Below are 16,742 nucleotides of genomic sequence, written 5' to 3' on the forward strand. Positions count from 1 at the left end.
TATGTTTGTTTGCTTTCTTATCTTCCCAAGAGAATACTAAACTCTGTGCTGGATCCCCAGGATGTAGTACAGTGTCTGGCACATAGTGGGTCATCATGAAGTGCTGGAGGGATGGATAGATGTTTAGATGGATGGATGGATAAGTAGATAGATAGATAGAGGGATGGACAATGGGTGGAGGGATAATGGATGGATGGATGGATGGATGGATGGATGGATGGATGGATGGATGCATGGATGCATGGATGCATGGATGGATGGAAGAATGAGCAAATATTTCATTAAGTATGTCATGTAAAAAGAAGGTTATGAGGTCAAATGAGTTTGGAAAATGTGTTCTCTTCCCTTCTTGGAGATTCACAGTGCACATTGGCATTTTAAAGGGTATGAAAATTCCCCAGGAAGAAAAAACTTACTTAATTTTATTTTACCCAGCATTTCCTCAAGTTATTTTAACTCAAAATACTTATTTTTCATGGTACACTTACTTAACATCCTGCCAAAGAATGTTCCTTGAAACACCAGTTTGGAAAATCTGCTCCTTTATAACCATTGCCATGTCGAATAGTAATTATTTTTTAACTCTCCTTCCAGGCTGTGAGATCTCTAAAGATATAGACTGAGACTTACTCATCTTCATATCCTCAACGTATAGCACAGTGCCAGGCACAGAGCAAATACTCAGAAATAATTGAGTACCTGAGAAGGGAGGAAACAAGAGGGAAGAAGGAAAGAAGGAAGGAAAGGAGGGAGGAAGGGAGAGAGAATGTAGCTGGGTTAGTCCATAAGTAATTACTTACTGATATGTACTTCAGTTGACTTTGAGGCAAATAGTAAAATGCTAATGATGACCTTACTATGTCAGAAGTCAGCATTACATTAACCACCTCAGATAAATTTTAGATTAATAATTGACCTAGGGTTAGGATTTAGGGTTAATTCACAATAAAACTTTCCTGTGTCTCCTACCCCCTCTCCCCCAACACACACACATAGCATTCTTAAGCTGGGCTCTCTCCTGTGCCTGAGAGTCAGATAATTACTGTATCTAGAGAGCACTAGCAACAGTGTTACATACTGGTTAAGAATATAGGTTTTGAAGGCAAATCCAGACACCACCGTTTACTAGCTGTGTGAACTTAGACAAAGTACTTAACCTTTCTAAGGCTCAGTTTCCTCCTCTGTAAAATGCAGACAGTAATGATATATAATTATAGTGCTGTTGTGAATATTAACTAAGATTAAAATAATATGAGCTCAGAACAGCACCTATCATGAAGCAAGTAATCAATAAACTACTACTACCTCCTGGAGGAAGACTCCCTTTCCAGTACTGACATCAGGAGCTAAGGTATTTTATCTCCCAGGTGAATTGCCTTTAGAAGAATAGCTAGGGAAATGCTTAACTCAGAAGAACAGTGTTAAAATTGTAAAATTTCAGGTCCATAGAAGGACAATTTCAGGGAATGGGGCTCTTCAAATCTTACACCAAGATTCTATATCCCCTTTGAACACCTTGTGAAATTGCACATGATCCTATTTCATCTAGCACTTCGTAGATGCCCTCTGCACCACAAGGTTGGTGGGAAACCAATAATAAGCACACTTTCTCTAGAGAAAATTCAACCCACACTGTGTAGAAATGCACTTGGAGCCAGCTTTGTCCCCTCCTTCCTTGTAATCACGTAAGACTCATTCCTTTTTTCTTCACTGCTCTTTGGGGTTTGTGAATTACAAACACAGGTAACTTCTGTCTGCGCAATGCCTGTAGGTACCTCAGGGAAAGGAGGAATTGGAGGGGCCATGAAAAGCAGGACTATTCATGGTCTTGTCCTAGAGTGGTACTAAGGAGGGATGGGCTAGAGAGGGGGTATGGTTACAAATTTTTCACCTATGCAGGGCTGAACACAAAATAAACACACAGGAAAGACTGAAATGAATTAAATACAAAAATACCATCCAAGAATTATTATTTTTACGGAGGATTTAGATTCAGGACAAAAACAATATTCTTCCTTTCTGATTTAAAATATGCCTCAGTTATGGCCCCAATAGAAGAGTTACCTGCTCAAAAGGCTGAAAGGAACTCAGAGTCTAATGTAATCCCTCAGCCCCTAGACAAGATTCGTGTTAAATCAGCTCAAATCGTCTTTACCTTTCTTTTAAATAAATTATAAACTCATCTAGAAAATCGCAGACTCTTAGAGGTGGAAGGATCTCTTTCCTGAAATCCAACATCTTTGACAGATGGCTGTACAGGCTTGGAGGGAGGAGGGGGATGAGTTCAAGAGCTTCATCCCACATCTCTATTCTTTAGAAAGTTAGTTCTTGTGTCAAGCTGAAATCTGCTTCACTGTAGCTTCCATCTGCTGTTCCAGTTCTGCCATTTGGAGTCACACAGGACATGTCTGCTCTCTTCCATTTGACACCCTTTCATTCCTGACCTCCACCTCCCATTGTCTCTCCTCTGCACAAAACATCCTCCTTCTCTTTGAACATTCCCCACATGCTGTGGTTTCCATATTCTTTACTATGCTAATAGCCTCCCTATGAAGCCACTGTTTGGTTATTGTCTGTCTTAAAATGTATCTTCTACAACTGAGTCCAAATGTCCTAGATATGTTCAGGCCCACACAGAGCACCAAGAAAATCAGTGGTGAAGAACAACAGCTTTTTCGGTCAGATATACTTGGTTTCATCATGTCCTCGCTCTGTGTCCCGGCCAAGTTAAACTCTTTGAACCTAAGTTTCTCCATTCATAAAATGAACATAGTAATGTGGTTTTCAGGAGTCGTAGTCATATAATAAAAGCATTAAGCACAGTACTTGGTACATGGTTAGTGCAGCATAAATGGTGGCCACATAGAATGTTGATGTTTTTTGTATTATTAGACATGATACTCCATTACTAGTATAAAATTTTAACAGCTATTCATGCCATTAATTCACAATGAGTCAGCCAAAACATAATTTTTTTCTACAAATGATTGTCAAGAAACATCTCTCCTACCTTGTTTTTGTGCAACTTGTTATTTGAATCCAAATTCAGAATTTGTCTGTATTCATGTTTATCCTCTGGCTCATTACTCCAACATATCAATGTCATCTTTCATGGGTAAAAAAGAAAAGATCCTCCCTTGGCCACAAGCCACAGCACTTGACTGCACACAAAGTCAGGAAGCTTTTCTAACATAAGCAGAACCCCTGTGTAGTTGGAGTCCTATTGCATCATGGTTTCTTTCCCCACCTGGCACTCCAGTGTCCAGACTTCCACCATCAGGAATTTGATGGTTTCATTCAACAAGTTAAAGGCATATTTGTCGAGTGCCTTTTCCGTGGCAATGACTTCTCTTGACTGGAGCTATGCAGTGGATAAGACAGGCAAGACCCCTACTCTCATCAAGTGTACATTCCTGAGGGGGAGGACAAGCAAGAAGCGCATATATCAGATAAGTATAGACCATACATATTATGTGTGAATAAAGCAGATGGCAAAATGGAGAGGGATGTGGGTGGGGAGAGGACCACTAGACTGGTGGTTCCAGAAGGCACTCCCTACCGAGAGCATGACCAGGAGGTGCCAGACCCAACAGATGTATACGTAAGCACTCCCCTGGTCTATTTGGTTGTTCCTTTTTTATAAATATGAAAGACACCAAAATGAATGTCATTAAAAGCAGTAAATTGCTCTATCTTCAAAGCTTCTAAAAGCCTGGCTCGAGTTGTCTACCCACAGCAAGCTCCTCTGGCTCATGAAACAGAGCCTTCTTTGCTCTTGCCAGGAATGACAGCAGTTTAGTGTGATAATCTGGAATATCATACGCTCTTTGGAAGTTAAGGGAGCAGTTAAAATGGGAAAACATATTTTCACTAAACTGGTTCACTTGGGAAACAAAATCTTATGAGATCCATAAGAAGCTGGACACAGTAGGCCTACTTGGTGAGAAAGAGTCCGGGCATCGTTTCTGTAGAGCTCGGAGGTAGGGCCCAAACTCATTCCCTGAATTGCTCTCCATCAGTGTGAGAGCACCATCCTCATGGGACTATCTGATTTCTCACGAAAAGAGGCCTCCTTCTTTTCTAATCAAAAGATTAGAGGTGCACTGGGGTAGGGCTTGTTGTTTCAGCCGTTCTCTCCTGGGATTCCAGGTGTACTGCCACTAAGAGCAATTTGTACTATTTTTTTCCTCAAGATGGCCTCTTCCTACCTAAGTATAGGACTTCACTTTTTCTAAAGCCCCATTGGAAAACAACATGAGAAAAGAGGAGACTAACAGTGCTAACTAATACATACACCTTGGTCAGAATCTGGGGAGAAGCTCCACTGGTTCTATGAGCTCTGGAGCTGAGGGGGTTATTGACTTGGTACCTGAGCCTGACAAGGAGAACAAAACCACAGCTTGAAAAGATGATCTCATCTTTTCCTATGGAGAAAATTAAGTCTTGAATCAGAAGTACAGGTCTACCTCATCTGACCCTGGCCCACTCACCCGCTATTGCAGTGGGGCCTTCTTTCTTAGGTAATCAAGAGTTGTTCTGGGCCCCTACCCCAACACCCAGCCCCCAGAATTCCTCACTGATGCATTTCACATATACTCTCAGGTTATACTTTCCCTGGAATAATACTGTGTCCACATTTACAGGTATATCAGTATACACTTTTCCACATTTACAGATATATAGGTGTAAATACATAGAAAACTTAATGGAAAGATTCATGCAAAATGCTCACAGTAGTTACCTCTGGGGAGGTTTGAGTTCAGAAAAGGGAGATCAAAGAGAGTTTTTTTATATATCTCTACAGTTTTAATATTTGGAAGAACAATGTTTTCAGATCTTACTTGTGCAATGGAAATTAACTGTGTAAAAAAACAAAAAACACTACCAGCATCTGGGTAGAAATGAATCAGATGGACTACGAGACAAAAAAAAAAAAAAAAAAAAAAAAAAAGAAGAAGAAAGAATAAAGAACAGGCTCAAACTTCTCCTGTATAGCACTAAATATGAGAAGACTCAAAAGAAATACATAGAATTTGGGGGGAAATTCTATAACCAACCCAGTGGTTATTCTGTGATGACTATGACAACAACATATCTTCTGAATAAAATTACTCAGAAACGATCAGTTAATCCAAAAAGGAACTGTGTTAAATAACTTAGAATAAAAGATTACAGTTCAAGAGGAATGGTGCGAGTATCAAAAGCACTTAAATGTAGAATTGAGTCTGAATGATTATAGAAAATGTGGACTCAAAAAAAAAGAAAACATTTAAAGAACATAGGTAATGTAAAAATAATTAATTATTAAAATTCCAGTTCTGAAATTCCCCAATAACAACAAAAGCAGGAAATGAATGGAGAGTTAAAGGCATGGCATAAAGTAAAACTGTATTAATGTCTTCATCCACAGAGTAGGCAACTGACAGCTTCTGCTTTACTTGGGCAAGTCACTTAACTTTCTGTGTCTCTAAATCCTGCTCTGAAGACTAATTTAATGAATATACATACATTGCTTAGCACAATAGCATGACATGTATTAAGAGCTCAAAAAACATTAACTGATAATTATAATTATCAATATTATATTGACTTTTATACTTCTAAAAATACAGGCTCAAGTATATATTAAGCTACTTGATTTTTAGTAGAATAAAAAAGATGCATCCTTAGCAATTCACAGGAGAAAACAAACGCAAATAAAATATCATCTACATACATATAACAGAAAACCAAAAGCTAAAGAGAAATAGTACATAAAAAGCAAGAAATGAAGGTAAAAAGATTTAAAATGAACATATTGTGTGAGTTGGGTGCTCCTTCTATAAGCAGCTGAAACCCTGATTTAAATTGGCTTAGGGCCAGGCGCAGTGGCTCTCGCCTGTAATCCCAGCACTTTGGGAGGCTGAGGCAGGTGGATTACTTAAGCCCAGGAGTTTGAGACCGGCCTGGGTGACATTGTGAAACCTCGTCTCTACCAAAACTAAAAAAAGTTAGCTGAGCATGGTGGTGCGCCCCTGTGGTCCCAATTATCCGGGAGGCTGAGGTGGGAGGATCACTTGAGCCTGGGAGGAGGAGGCTGCAGTAAGCCATGATCGTGCCACTGTAATCCAGCCTGGGCAACAAAGTGAGACCTCATCTCAAAGAAATAAAATAAAATAAATTGGCTTAAACAACAAATAAAAAATTGCCTAATTTTATGTAACAGGAGCACAAGATGTAGAACCACCACCAGACCATTGATTTAGAAGCTCAGGGATACTTTCAAGAGTACCAATCCTTCCCCCTGTCATCCTTTTGAGGACTTCCCCCAAGGCAGGCAGCAAGGCTGCTACCTATCACATTTCCAGGAGTACCATTTCAATGTGATCCCGCTCAGCAGAAAGACCACCTATTCCTGTGGCTTTCTTAGGAGCAAAAACATATTCTCCAGAAAAGCCTCCCAGGCCATTTCCTTTCTCAGTGTCTTATCCAGAATTGAGTTACCTGCCCATTCCTAAGCCAATCACTAATACAAATTGGGATTGCACTTGGACCAACCAGCTCACCCTGGGAGCTAGAGTGGAGTCAGGTTCTCCTGGGATGCAAGGACTGAATTCCTATAAATATCTGGGCTCACTTGAGACAAGGCAGGAAGGAAAAGATTCTGGGCAGGGAATAGCAATGTTCACTACCCATATCAGTTTTGAAAATCACTGTCAGTGTAATTAACTCCCTCACTAATAGACAAAGGCTTTTTTTTTTTGTTTGGTCAAAATACAAAATACTTAAGCTACAACTCAAACAAGGTCAGAAATAAAGGCTAAGCACTTAGCCAAGATGTATGCACACACAAAGGAAACAGGGATAGAAACTGCAAACAAAGCATTAAACAGGCCAAGAGGGGCATTTTAGATTGATTATGGGTATAATCCACAATTAAGATACAAAAAAACGCACAACCTCATTTCACACTGTTATAGCATAATAGAACGAAAGCAAAATCTCTGACAACTGAGAGAAAACCAAGAGTCATACAGTCACCGCAGAAAAGTTGGACACATTTCTCTCAGGTTATGGCTGATTACATTGTCAGAAAAGGGTGGAGAATTATAAATAATATGACTAATAATGCCTATCTAAAACATTTCTAATTTAAATGTCTTCTAACCTGGCTAGCCTGGTCTAAAATAAAATTCAACTGATGGCTCCAGTCATGATCATTTTAATCACCCACCTACCCTAGGAAGCAATAATGATTTCAAGGTGCACTCTGATGTTTCTTACAGCCCCTCAGGGCTCCTCATCCCAGGTCTGCTTCATCAGTCCCCAGGACTGAGCCCTCCTGTTCATCCGTGTACCCCCACCACCTCCAGCTGCTTGGCCACCATCTTTGGTACCCTGCCACCGGACCAAGGCTGCCCTCACCTTGGCAGAGGTCTCATTTCCCCTTCCCTCTCTGCATGGGTCTAGAAGATACCAAAGCAGATAACAGCTTTAGCAAGGATTTACTGAGAGTTCATAAAGAAGGAAAGAGAGAACCAACTATCCTTGTCAACAGATGTACCCACTTCTGGAGGCCTCAACCAGGGCCTGCCCTCAGGGTTCCTCCAGCAACCCTCCCTGCCCTGCCTCACTCTGTTCCTGAGAGCTGGACCTTTCTGTACAGCTGTGCTCTACTGCACTCTCCAGGATAATATTGGCCTCCCCAGCCTTGACTGATTGACTGTCAGTATTAGTATTAGAGTCTATTCTAATTAGTATTAGAGTCTATTTCTGAAGCTGCTTCCCTGTACCACTGGTTCATTTAATAATTTTTGCTTTGACTGTGGGAAGGTCTGTCAGCTTCAGATGGAATCACTCATGTCTCTAATGGCTGTGTGTGCTCCAGCCCACTGGTCTCATCAGTGCTATCCAACAACTTTTACTTTCTACTATGTTTTTGAAATTCTTAGAATTAAATTTCATCTTGGGTATCCCATTGCAGAAATATATCTAACTATAGATACTACCAACAGAGAACACTGTATCTTTTCAAACACACATGAAGCACTTAAAAAAAAAAAAGCATTCTATATTAAGTCATAATAAAAATCTGAATAAATTGCAAAGAGAAGAAATTTTGCAAGTGAATAGCAAAGAGAAGTAACAACAAAACACAACCACTTGGAAAATTTAAAGGTATTCCTAAATCACACTGGAATTAAATGTTTTTTACGACTGTTGAGAAAATTATAACAAATGGAAAATTATATATAAAACTTTTGTGTGACAACCAAAAATGCTGTCAGTGTGAAATTTGAGGCCTTAAAAGCCTACAAAATTTAAAATGAAATATGAAAATAAATGAACAAAACGTCCAACTTAGTTAACAGAAGAAAAATAAGATAAACTCAAAAAAAGCAGAAATTTATAAATCCATTTAAAAATATGAGTTAAAAATGAGAAAACTGATAAATCCTAGGAATAGATCTTTGGAAGGAGAAGCCAAATAGCTAAATATCTAGCAAGTATATGCAAGTAAATGATACAGAAGATACAAAAACAAAAAATTAAAAATGAGGAAGCAAATATATTCATATACTTTTTAAAAAATTGTATAACAATGATAAAAAGAACAATTTTCTAGGGAAACATAAGTGAATCAAAGCTTAATCATAAAGAGCAAAACTATCCGAACTGATCAAAAATACAGAGAAAAATCTCAAAAGGCAAATACCTATTATCTCCTAAATGGCACAGAAAAATATGTGGGTTCTTTAAAACTCCATGAGATATAAAATATTCCAGAATATATTTTAACAGATTTCTAGGTTATTTTCCATAACCTTTATATCCAAACTTGATGAAGAAAGTATCTCCTAAATACACACACTCACACACCACAAACACCATATACACACATCTCTAAGCCCCACTTACAAGTGCAAAAATCCAAAATAAAATATCAACGCAAACCAGAATCATAAGGATATTGAAGATAGAAATCAATACACATGATCAAGTAAATGTGACTTCAGAAATTTAAAGATTAAAGAAAAAAATATATTTAAATAAAAAATAATATTCCTGGTTAAAATCATTTCTATGTAAATTTACATATATTATATGTATATATACATGTAAATGTGTATATGTAAATTATATACATACACTAAGAATAAAGCTTTCTTCCTAAAAAATCTCTCTTAAAACTGGACACTTGGTTAAATGATGAAACCAAAAGTCCAGCTTTATGATTCCTCCATCTACCTTAGAATGAGTAGCAATACAAATAATACAGGCAGTGTCCCTGTTTTTACGTAATACTTTGAAAGTTCTAACCAATGCAACAAAACAAAACAAAATGCATGAGTAATATATATTTTAATAAGTAAAAGGAAAACTTCAGAGAAGAAACTAAAATATTAGGGACAAATACAAAATGCATATAACACGCAGCACACTCCACAATCCACAAGAGCTTTCCACCAAGAATATCAGCAAATGTATAAAATATCTAGCAATAAATGTAGGAAGTAGGTAGCACTTAATGAAGAAAATTGTTATACTTTACTGAGGAGCATGAAGGACTTTTAAATAAATGGAGAAACTAGTAGAATTCCTGAGTAGGAAGAAATAATTTTTCAAAAGGACTTAATACTGTAAGTATATCATTTTCTCCAAAAAGAATTCATGTTTCCATAAATTTTAATCAAAATGGCAAAATTTTCTTCAAAATGAATGTAGAAATTCATCTAGAAGGATAAACACAGAAACCCCTCAAAGAGAGAGTAATGAAAGGGGACTAACACTACCGGAAACGACGCTTACCACATTGTCAAGCTCAGTAATTAAAGCCATGTGGTGCTCAAGCAAAAATTATTAAATGAACCAGTGGTACAGGGAAGCAGCTTCAGAAATAGACTCTCATACTAATTAAAGTTCAGCATTTGACCAGGAGCACATTTAAAATCAAGGGAAAGAGAAGAGAATGTAATGGCTTTTAGACAACTGATTACATTTTTGGAAAACAGAATGTTAGATTTCTGCTCTATACCATATCCCAGAAATACTGACCAATTAGTTGTAAAATGAAAAAAAGGAAAGAAGGGAGGGAAAGAAAGAGGAAGGGAAGGAGAAGGAATAAAACAGAAGAAAATGTATGTTATTTTAAAATCGGATTGAAATCTAAAAACAAAGGAAAAAATTATTGAGGAATACCTACATTTTAATATCAGACATGTCTGTTTATGGGGAGAAATTACTATTTAATTTTTAAACAAAAGCAATATCTGGGAAAAATATTCATAGCATTTATCAGAGTTCTCCAAAGAAATTTTAAAAAGCATTTACAGATCATTAGGAAATGGACAAGAATGTAAGCAGGCAATTCACAAAAGGGAACCAAAAAAAACACAAAAATAATAAGAATGTATTTAGTATTTTATGCAAATTAAATAACTGTGATTTCCTTTTTGTCTGTTTATCAAAATAGTACTTTTTTAACAAGGTTGCAATGGAAATATGCACAAAGGTTGTTAATGGGAGTTTAAATTGGTTGACTTTCTGGAGTATATCAATGTTTATCAAACACTTTTAATATTTTTTAAAATCTACTTTTGGCAATATTTCCTAAGGAAACAATTTAAAATGTGCCCCAAAATATGTGTATAAATATTCCCATATATGATATATCCCTAATTTAAAAATTAATGAAGAACATCTTTCATGTCTTCAAAACAGGGCTTTGGTAAAATGTTCCTAAAAGTTTGACAAAAATGTTCGTGATATAAGTGAAAAAGCTAAGTGTGTAACCTTAATCATGTATAGTATGAATATGGACTTAAATTTGTAAAATCAAAACAAAGATAGATGAGACAGAGAGAGAGGTGAGGACAGGAGTGAATGACAACGAAAGAGAAAGAGAAAGACAGAGACAGAGAGAGAGACAGAGACAGAGAGAATAAGCACACCATATGTTAGCTAAGTGGTGGGAATAGAGATGTGTTCTATTTCTTCTTAAATCATACAGGGTGTTTATTTTTTAATTTAATGACTAAGCATTGCTTGTAATGTCTGAAAAAAAGGTATCATTTAAAAACTAGTCATTATTTGCATCAGGATTCTTATTTAGGTGGAAGTGTTTTGATTAGAAGCAAATCTTCTTGAACCGTATTTATACTTTAAATATTGTACCTACAAATAATCATCCCTGTCTTTGTCATTATGAAGACACTTTTATTAAGCTTTTCTTCATTTCATGCAAGCGGTGTGTGCAGAGATAGAGATATATAATAAACTCACTCACTTCAAGGACTTTATACTCTAGGTTAGCCTTGTACATGGAACTTGATGTCCCACTGAAGATTTAACTTGTATTTATGTTATGTGTTTCTCTCTTTTGGCTAGACATAGTGTTGGTCTTTCTTAGGATAAACCAAAATGGAGAGGCAAAGATGACTTTTCCCCTTGCAGTGGCAAAAAGAGCACATCATCAGATAAAAGGCTATAAGCAGACCATTTGCTTCTGTGCTTCTGACAAAGAGAAAATACCTCCTCCCACAGTGGTCCTGGGGAGGAAAAAGAAACAGTAGGAGAGACTCTAGACCCCCCGCTGATACCATATCTGGGGCCTTAGGAGACAGCTATGAATGGGACTGAGCCTGTTAACTAAAAGCATTGCAGCCCAGGGAATCACAGCAAAGGGCAAGCTTTTCCTGATGGCCCCAGAGAGAGAACCATTCTCCACACAGATGCTGCTGAAAGATTCCTCCCTCCCAGGGAAAATTTGACAAAGATGCTCATGACATAACACACTAAGTGAAAAAGCTTGATGCAAAATTTTGTCATATGTAGCATGAATATGAAATTAAATTTGTGAAAACCAGATTTCTTTCCATTCAGTAGTGCACCACCAATTGACGAGTCTGGATAAAGGGCTTTCAACACCATCAAAATGGTGGCAGGAAGAAATTGCAATACTAGGAAAAAGAGCCTAATTCATAAACAAAGCACTCCGCACACAGCTTGTCATTTAAAAATGACACTTTCCCCCTTTGGATTTTGTAAGACCCTGAAATTTCGTGTTTTCTCAAAATGTGATTATACATTCAAAGAATGGGGGAGGAAATTCCAGTAAGGAGAACTACATAAGCAAAAAAAAACTGGAAATGCTATTTTGTCTGCAAGAACCAATAAATGGTTGCATTTTCTTCCAGTGTGTTTATTATTACAGTTTGTCCCTGGTTCGAGTTTAAAAACAGTTTATCCCTCCTCACATCAGGATGACTTTTTTCAAAAGACATAAATTGCATTTACCCAGCTGGATCTGTCAACAAAAACAAAAAGTTTTTCTGCTTTCCTTTCCTTTGTTTTACTCAAAATATTTGATCCTCCTTGTATCCCAAATAGAAGAATATAATAATCAACAATTGATTTATTTGTGTGGACAGAATGATTTGATGCTGTTTCTTGTCGTTGACAGAATGATCTGGGTGGAATTGCATTCCATTGATAAAACTGTGATGAAATGTTATTCGTTGGATGAATAAAGTTAGAAGTCAAGTGAAATTGCTTTGGCTCACATGATATTTTTTCTGCTGTCAGTCATTTCTTGGCATTTGATCACATCATTGTCTCTGCTCCCATCATATTGACTCCGTTGTCTGTTATTAATTGAAGCATGACTTTTCTTTCAAAACTACAACGAAGAGCACAAACTCCAGAAAATAGAAGAAGTTTCACTTTTACTTTTTCTGGCTTCTTATCTATCTGGTTCTCTCCAGAGTGCCTCAACTTCCTTATTGGCAAGCTTAAAACATCATAGCCAGGGCTCAGTGGCTCATGCCTGTAATCCCAACACTTTTGGAGGCCGTGGAGGGAGGATTGTTCGAAGTCAAGAGTTCAAAACCAGCCTGGGCAATATAGCAAGGCATCATTGCTACAAAAACCTTTAAACAAAATTAGAAAATTAGCTAGGCACTGTGGCACATGCCTAGGACATGTAGTCCTAACTACTTGGGAGGCTAAGGCAGAAGGATTGCTTGAGGCCAGGAATTGCAGTGAGCTATAATTACATCACTGCACTCCATCCAGCCTGGGCTACAGAGTGAGACTCTGTCTCAAAAAACATTATAATAATAAACATTGTAAAATAAAGGTTAAAAAATTAGATATCACAAAATGGTATGCCTTTCTTTTAAAGATGTACTCTATGAAATGAAACTTCTCATGATTTGACTCTATCCAGCATGTCTTCAAAGAGCCTCATGAAGACACACACTTTATAATAATGCTCCCTTGATGTGCAACAAGAATACCATACAGCACTGAGAAATAAACAACTGATCATGCATAACAGCATGGATGCATCTCACAAGCATAACGTTGAGTGAAAGACACCAGGCAAAAAGACGTATACTGTGAGTTCATCCATAGAAAGTTTGAAATCAAACAAGATTTATCATTGACGTTTGAAGTCAGGAGAATAATCACCTTTGTGGGGCAGTGATTGAGAGGTGATGGAGGGTACTTCTATAAAAGTTCTGATTTTTTTTATCTGAATTGTGGTTATAGATATACATATTCTACTTGGGAAAAAATCCCATCATATTGTGCACTTATGGAAGTTTTTGCATAGATATTATACTTTAACAAAAGTTTACTAACTAAAAAATAGTTTAATTACCATTTAATTAATTACTTTAATTAATTTTAATTAAAGGGGGATTTTTTTGTCATTAACTGATTAGACGTAGAAATGAGAGGAAACAAGACTGTAGGATAACCCCTATGTTTCCTTTAGGCATCAGTGGGTTAGGTGTACAGAGGACAAAAAGGACACAGTGGGGAGCTGGTTTGGAGAAGTTGAGTTTGAGACGCCTGCAAGTCAGGACACCCAGTATACACTCAGAATGGACACCTGAGATGGAGTATATGTTCAGAAGCGGTCAGTACAGCAATAATAACTAGAGCCTATGAGAGGATGCAATTGCCAGAGAAATGGCAAAATAAAAGAGGGGGAGTGAGGAAGGAGCAGGAGTAGGTCCCTGGGGTGGGCTACAAATTTCCATCCCAGGGCACATGGGCAGGATGGACTTCCTGGAAACTCAACTTCCATGGACCCAGACTGCCCCTGGGGCCCATCCCACTAAGAAGGAGGTGGGGCTAATGCCAGGGCCAGTCTCCTACCTCAATGACCCTTCTGACCTTGACCTCTACTTTTTACATTCAGACCTAAGCTCCTTGCACATATTTGATGAATGAATGCTTCACAGATAAGTCCTTAGTCATATCAGCATTTACGGGCTTTTGCAATGCCAAACAAAAATGAAATAGAGGCCAAAGGTGAATGCAATTGATGTGTATGTGTGCTGGCAAAATGAGGAAAGCAATTTAAAGCACATATTGGAGGGGAATCAGGGACTATGGATATAGGGGTTTTACATCAACTTTGGGCAGAGCAGTGGGGAGTGGGGCGGAGACAGTTATTAACAATTCTCCCACTTATAATTCCCTATCCTCCTTCTCCCAGTTCAGTTCAATAAATACATCCAAAAATAAATTCTCTTTCATTCTATAGACAGTCAAAAAATATCTGACAAGAAGCAGGTCAGCAAAAATGGTAGTTGTATCTGCAGTATGGAAATCACCAAAGGAAGCCACTGTTTGTTTTGAAATTAATGCCTGTTAGAATCAGTAATACATTGGAAAATTGATATTGACTACAATGTGTTTGTGGGTGGCTTTCAGCAGGGTTGGAAGGTCCATCAGCTTCCTTTTTACCCAGAGGTTAAATAAGCAAGTCACAGTGCACAATAGTTACAAGGCCCCCCTGTTGACTCCATTCTTGGAAAAGAGCACCCGACACCAAGTAAGAGCTCAGGGAATATTAGCAACTATTTGTCAATTTGTGTTTCAGGTGTTAGTGTTTTGTCATTTGTTGGTTTTAAAAATCACCGTGAATTAACAACACTTGATATAATGAAGGATTTAGTGCATTTACCAATGTCACCTTATGTCCGACTCTGTGCTACAGACTCTCAGGTAACTCAGAAGTAAGACAAAGCCCTTCTCAGGGTCACAACCTAACCCACCTTTAACTAAAAAGGGTTTATACCAGCATCTTTGCCAACCACTTTGTTTTCCAGATGAGGGAATCTGAAGTGATAAAGGACTAAGTCTAGAACTCAGTTTTCCTGAGCTCCAGTTTAGGGAACTTTCGACTATAGTATCAGATCTCTTCTGTACTTGAAATTTTTATAATTGTATTAAAGAAAACACAAGAAATATTTACAACAATGCAAACTAATGTGTTTGCAGTTTATGGTTCAGGGTCTACTGGCAACAGTGTTCTGAGAAGGGAGGAAACTCAGAGGCAATGTGGTATAAAGGGATTGTAGTCAGAGAGTCATGGGTTCAAATCCCAGCTAGCAGGATGACTGGAGATAAGCTATCTAACCCTCATGAGCTTCTTTAAAATGCAAATAAAATAGTAATACCTACCTTAGAATTAGCTCTCAGGAAGAAACAAAATACAGCATGAAAAATGACTAACAAGGCACCTGGCACATTAGACAATATGTGTTAGCTTCTTCCCTTTTTTTCTCTCCTTGTAGTACCAGTCAGGGGTTCATAGAGAGTATAGACTGACAATGAACCCTAAGCAATACAGTCGTTTTTTTTGTTTGTGGTTTTAGGTTTTTTTTTTTTTTTTTTTTTTTTTTTTTTTGTCCCTGAGTTGGTGTGTTGAAGTTTGCCATCCAATATCCACAGTGCCCAAGGCCTGAGCTGTGAATTCCGACTCTCAGGGTCATTGCTTACTTGAACTTGCTTGCCAGGGCATAGGGTGTCTCAGCCTGGGTCCTCCCCAGGTTCACTCTCCAGAGCATGCTCTAGGAAAACAGAAAACAATTGTGCAGCAGCCTTCCTTCCCACCTACTGCATGCAGCCCTGCTGGCTGCCCAATATGCAGACCAACAATGCAAAACCAAGGTCTCCACAAAAGGCTTTCATCTTTATCTCTTCCTTCTCCTAAGAACCTTTGAGAACATCTGGATTTCTTTCATTTATCCAGAGGACAGTCCCCTCAAAAATAACTGAACCAAGACGAAGTTCACTGACCGCACCGAGGTGCTTGCAGGAGCTCCCTGGGCCCGTGGGTGATTGTGCACTGACCTTGACTAACTCATCCACTTGGGGCCTGCACTCAGTCTTCATCACCAGGTCTCCCTTAGAACACTCCATCTCTCCTGAGAATGACTGAAATCCACTCAATCGCCCTCTTCCCTGGGCTGCACACATTGTGAAACCAGACATATCACAAGAGTAACTCTCCTTGTTCCAGAACTGCTCATGCAGAGTCAAGAAGAGACGGCACAAACACAAAGACACAGGGTGTCATGCCCATACACTCCCTACACCAAGAAGACATTCCCACAGCACACAGATATGCAGGAGCACAGAAAGACGCCCAAGCACACAAATTATGGTACACACACACTCATCCGCACAGCTTCACACAAGAGCAATCGCACATGTTCTGCATATAGACACACACCTCTGCCGAGACTACCATGACTGTGCATGTCTCTGTGTGTACCCAGGCACTATGTGTACCCCTCTCCAAAGCATCCCCACTGGCAGCTCCCCCTGGCAGGGTAGTTCAGCTCTGGAGTCAGAACAGAATTTGAATTCCTGCTCTAACTTTTCTACTCCATAGCCATGGGCCTAGAGCTTGGGCGGGTTGTTCAACCTTGCTGGCTTCCTTTTCTTTATCTGTGAAA

At 38.4% G+C, this 16,742-nt stretch overlaps 1 long non-coding RNA gene across 1 annotated transcript in view; it reads right to left on the bottom strand.

Moving 5' to 3' along the window:
* Positions 1–420: 420 nt before the first annotated feature.
* LOC102142574 (uncharacterized) overlaps positions 421–16,742 on the bottom strand; it is a 29,786-nt gene continuing 13,464 nt past the window's right edge. The window contains exon 3 of the long non-coding RNA XR_006693988.3: positions 421–699. This is a non-coding gene — a long non-coding RNA (uncharacterized lncRNA). The remainder of the gene's footprint in view (positions 700–16,742) is intronic.

Source organism: Macaca fascicularis, chromosome 18 (assembly GCF_037993035.2).
Source record: "Macaca fascicularis isolate 582-1 chromosome 18, T2T-MFA8v1.1".
Lineage (NCBI taxonomy): Eukaryota > Metazoa > Chordata > Mammalia > Primates > Cercopithecidae > Macaca > Macaca fascicularis.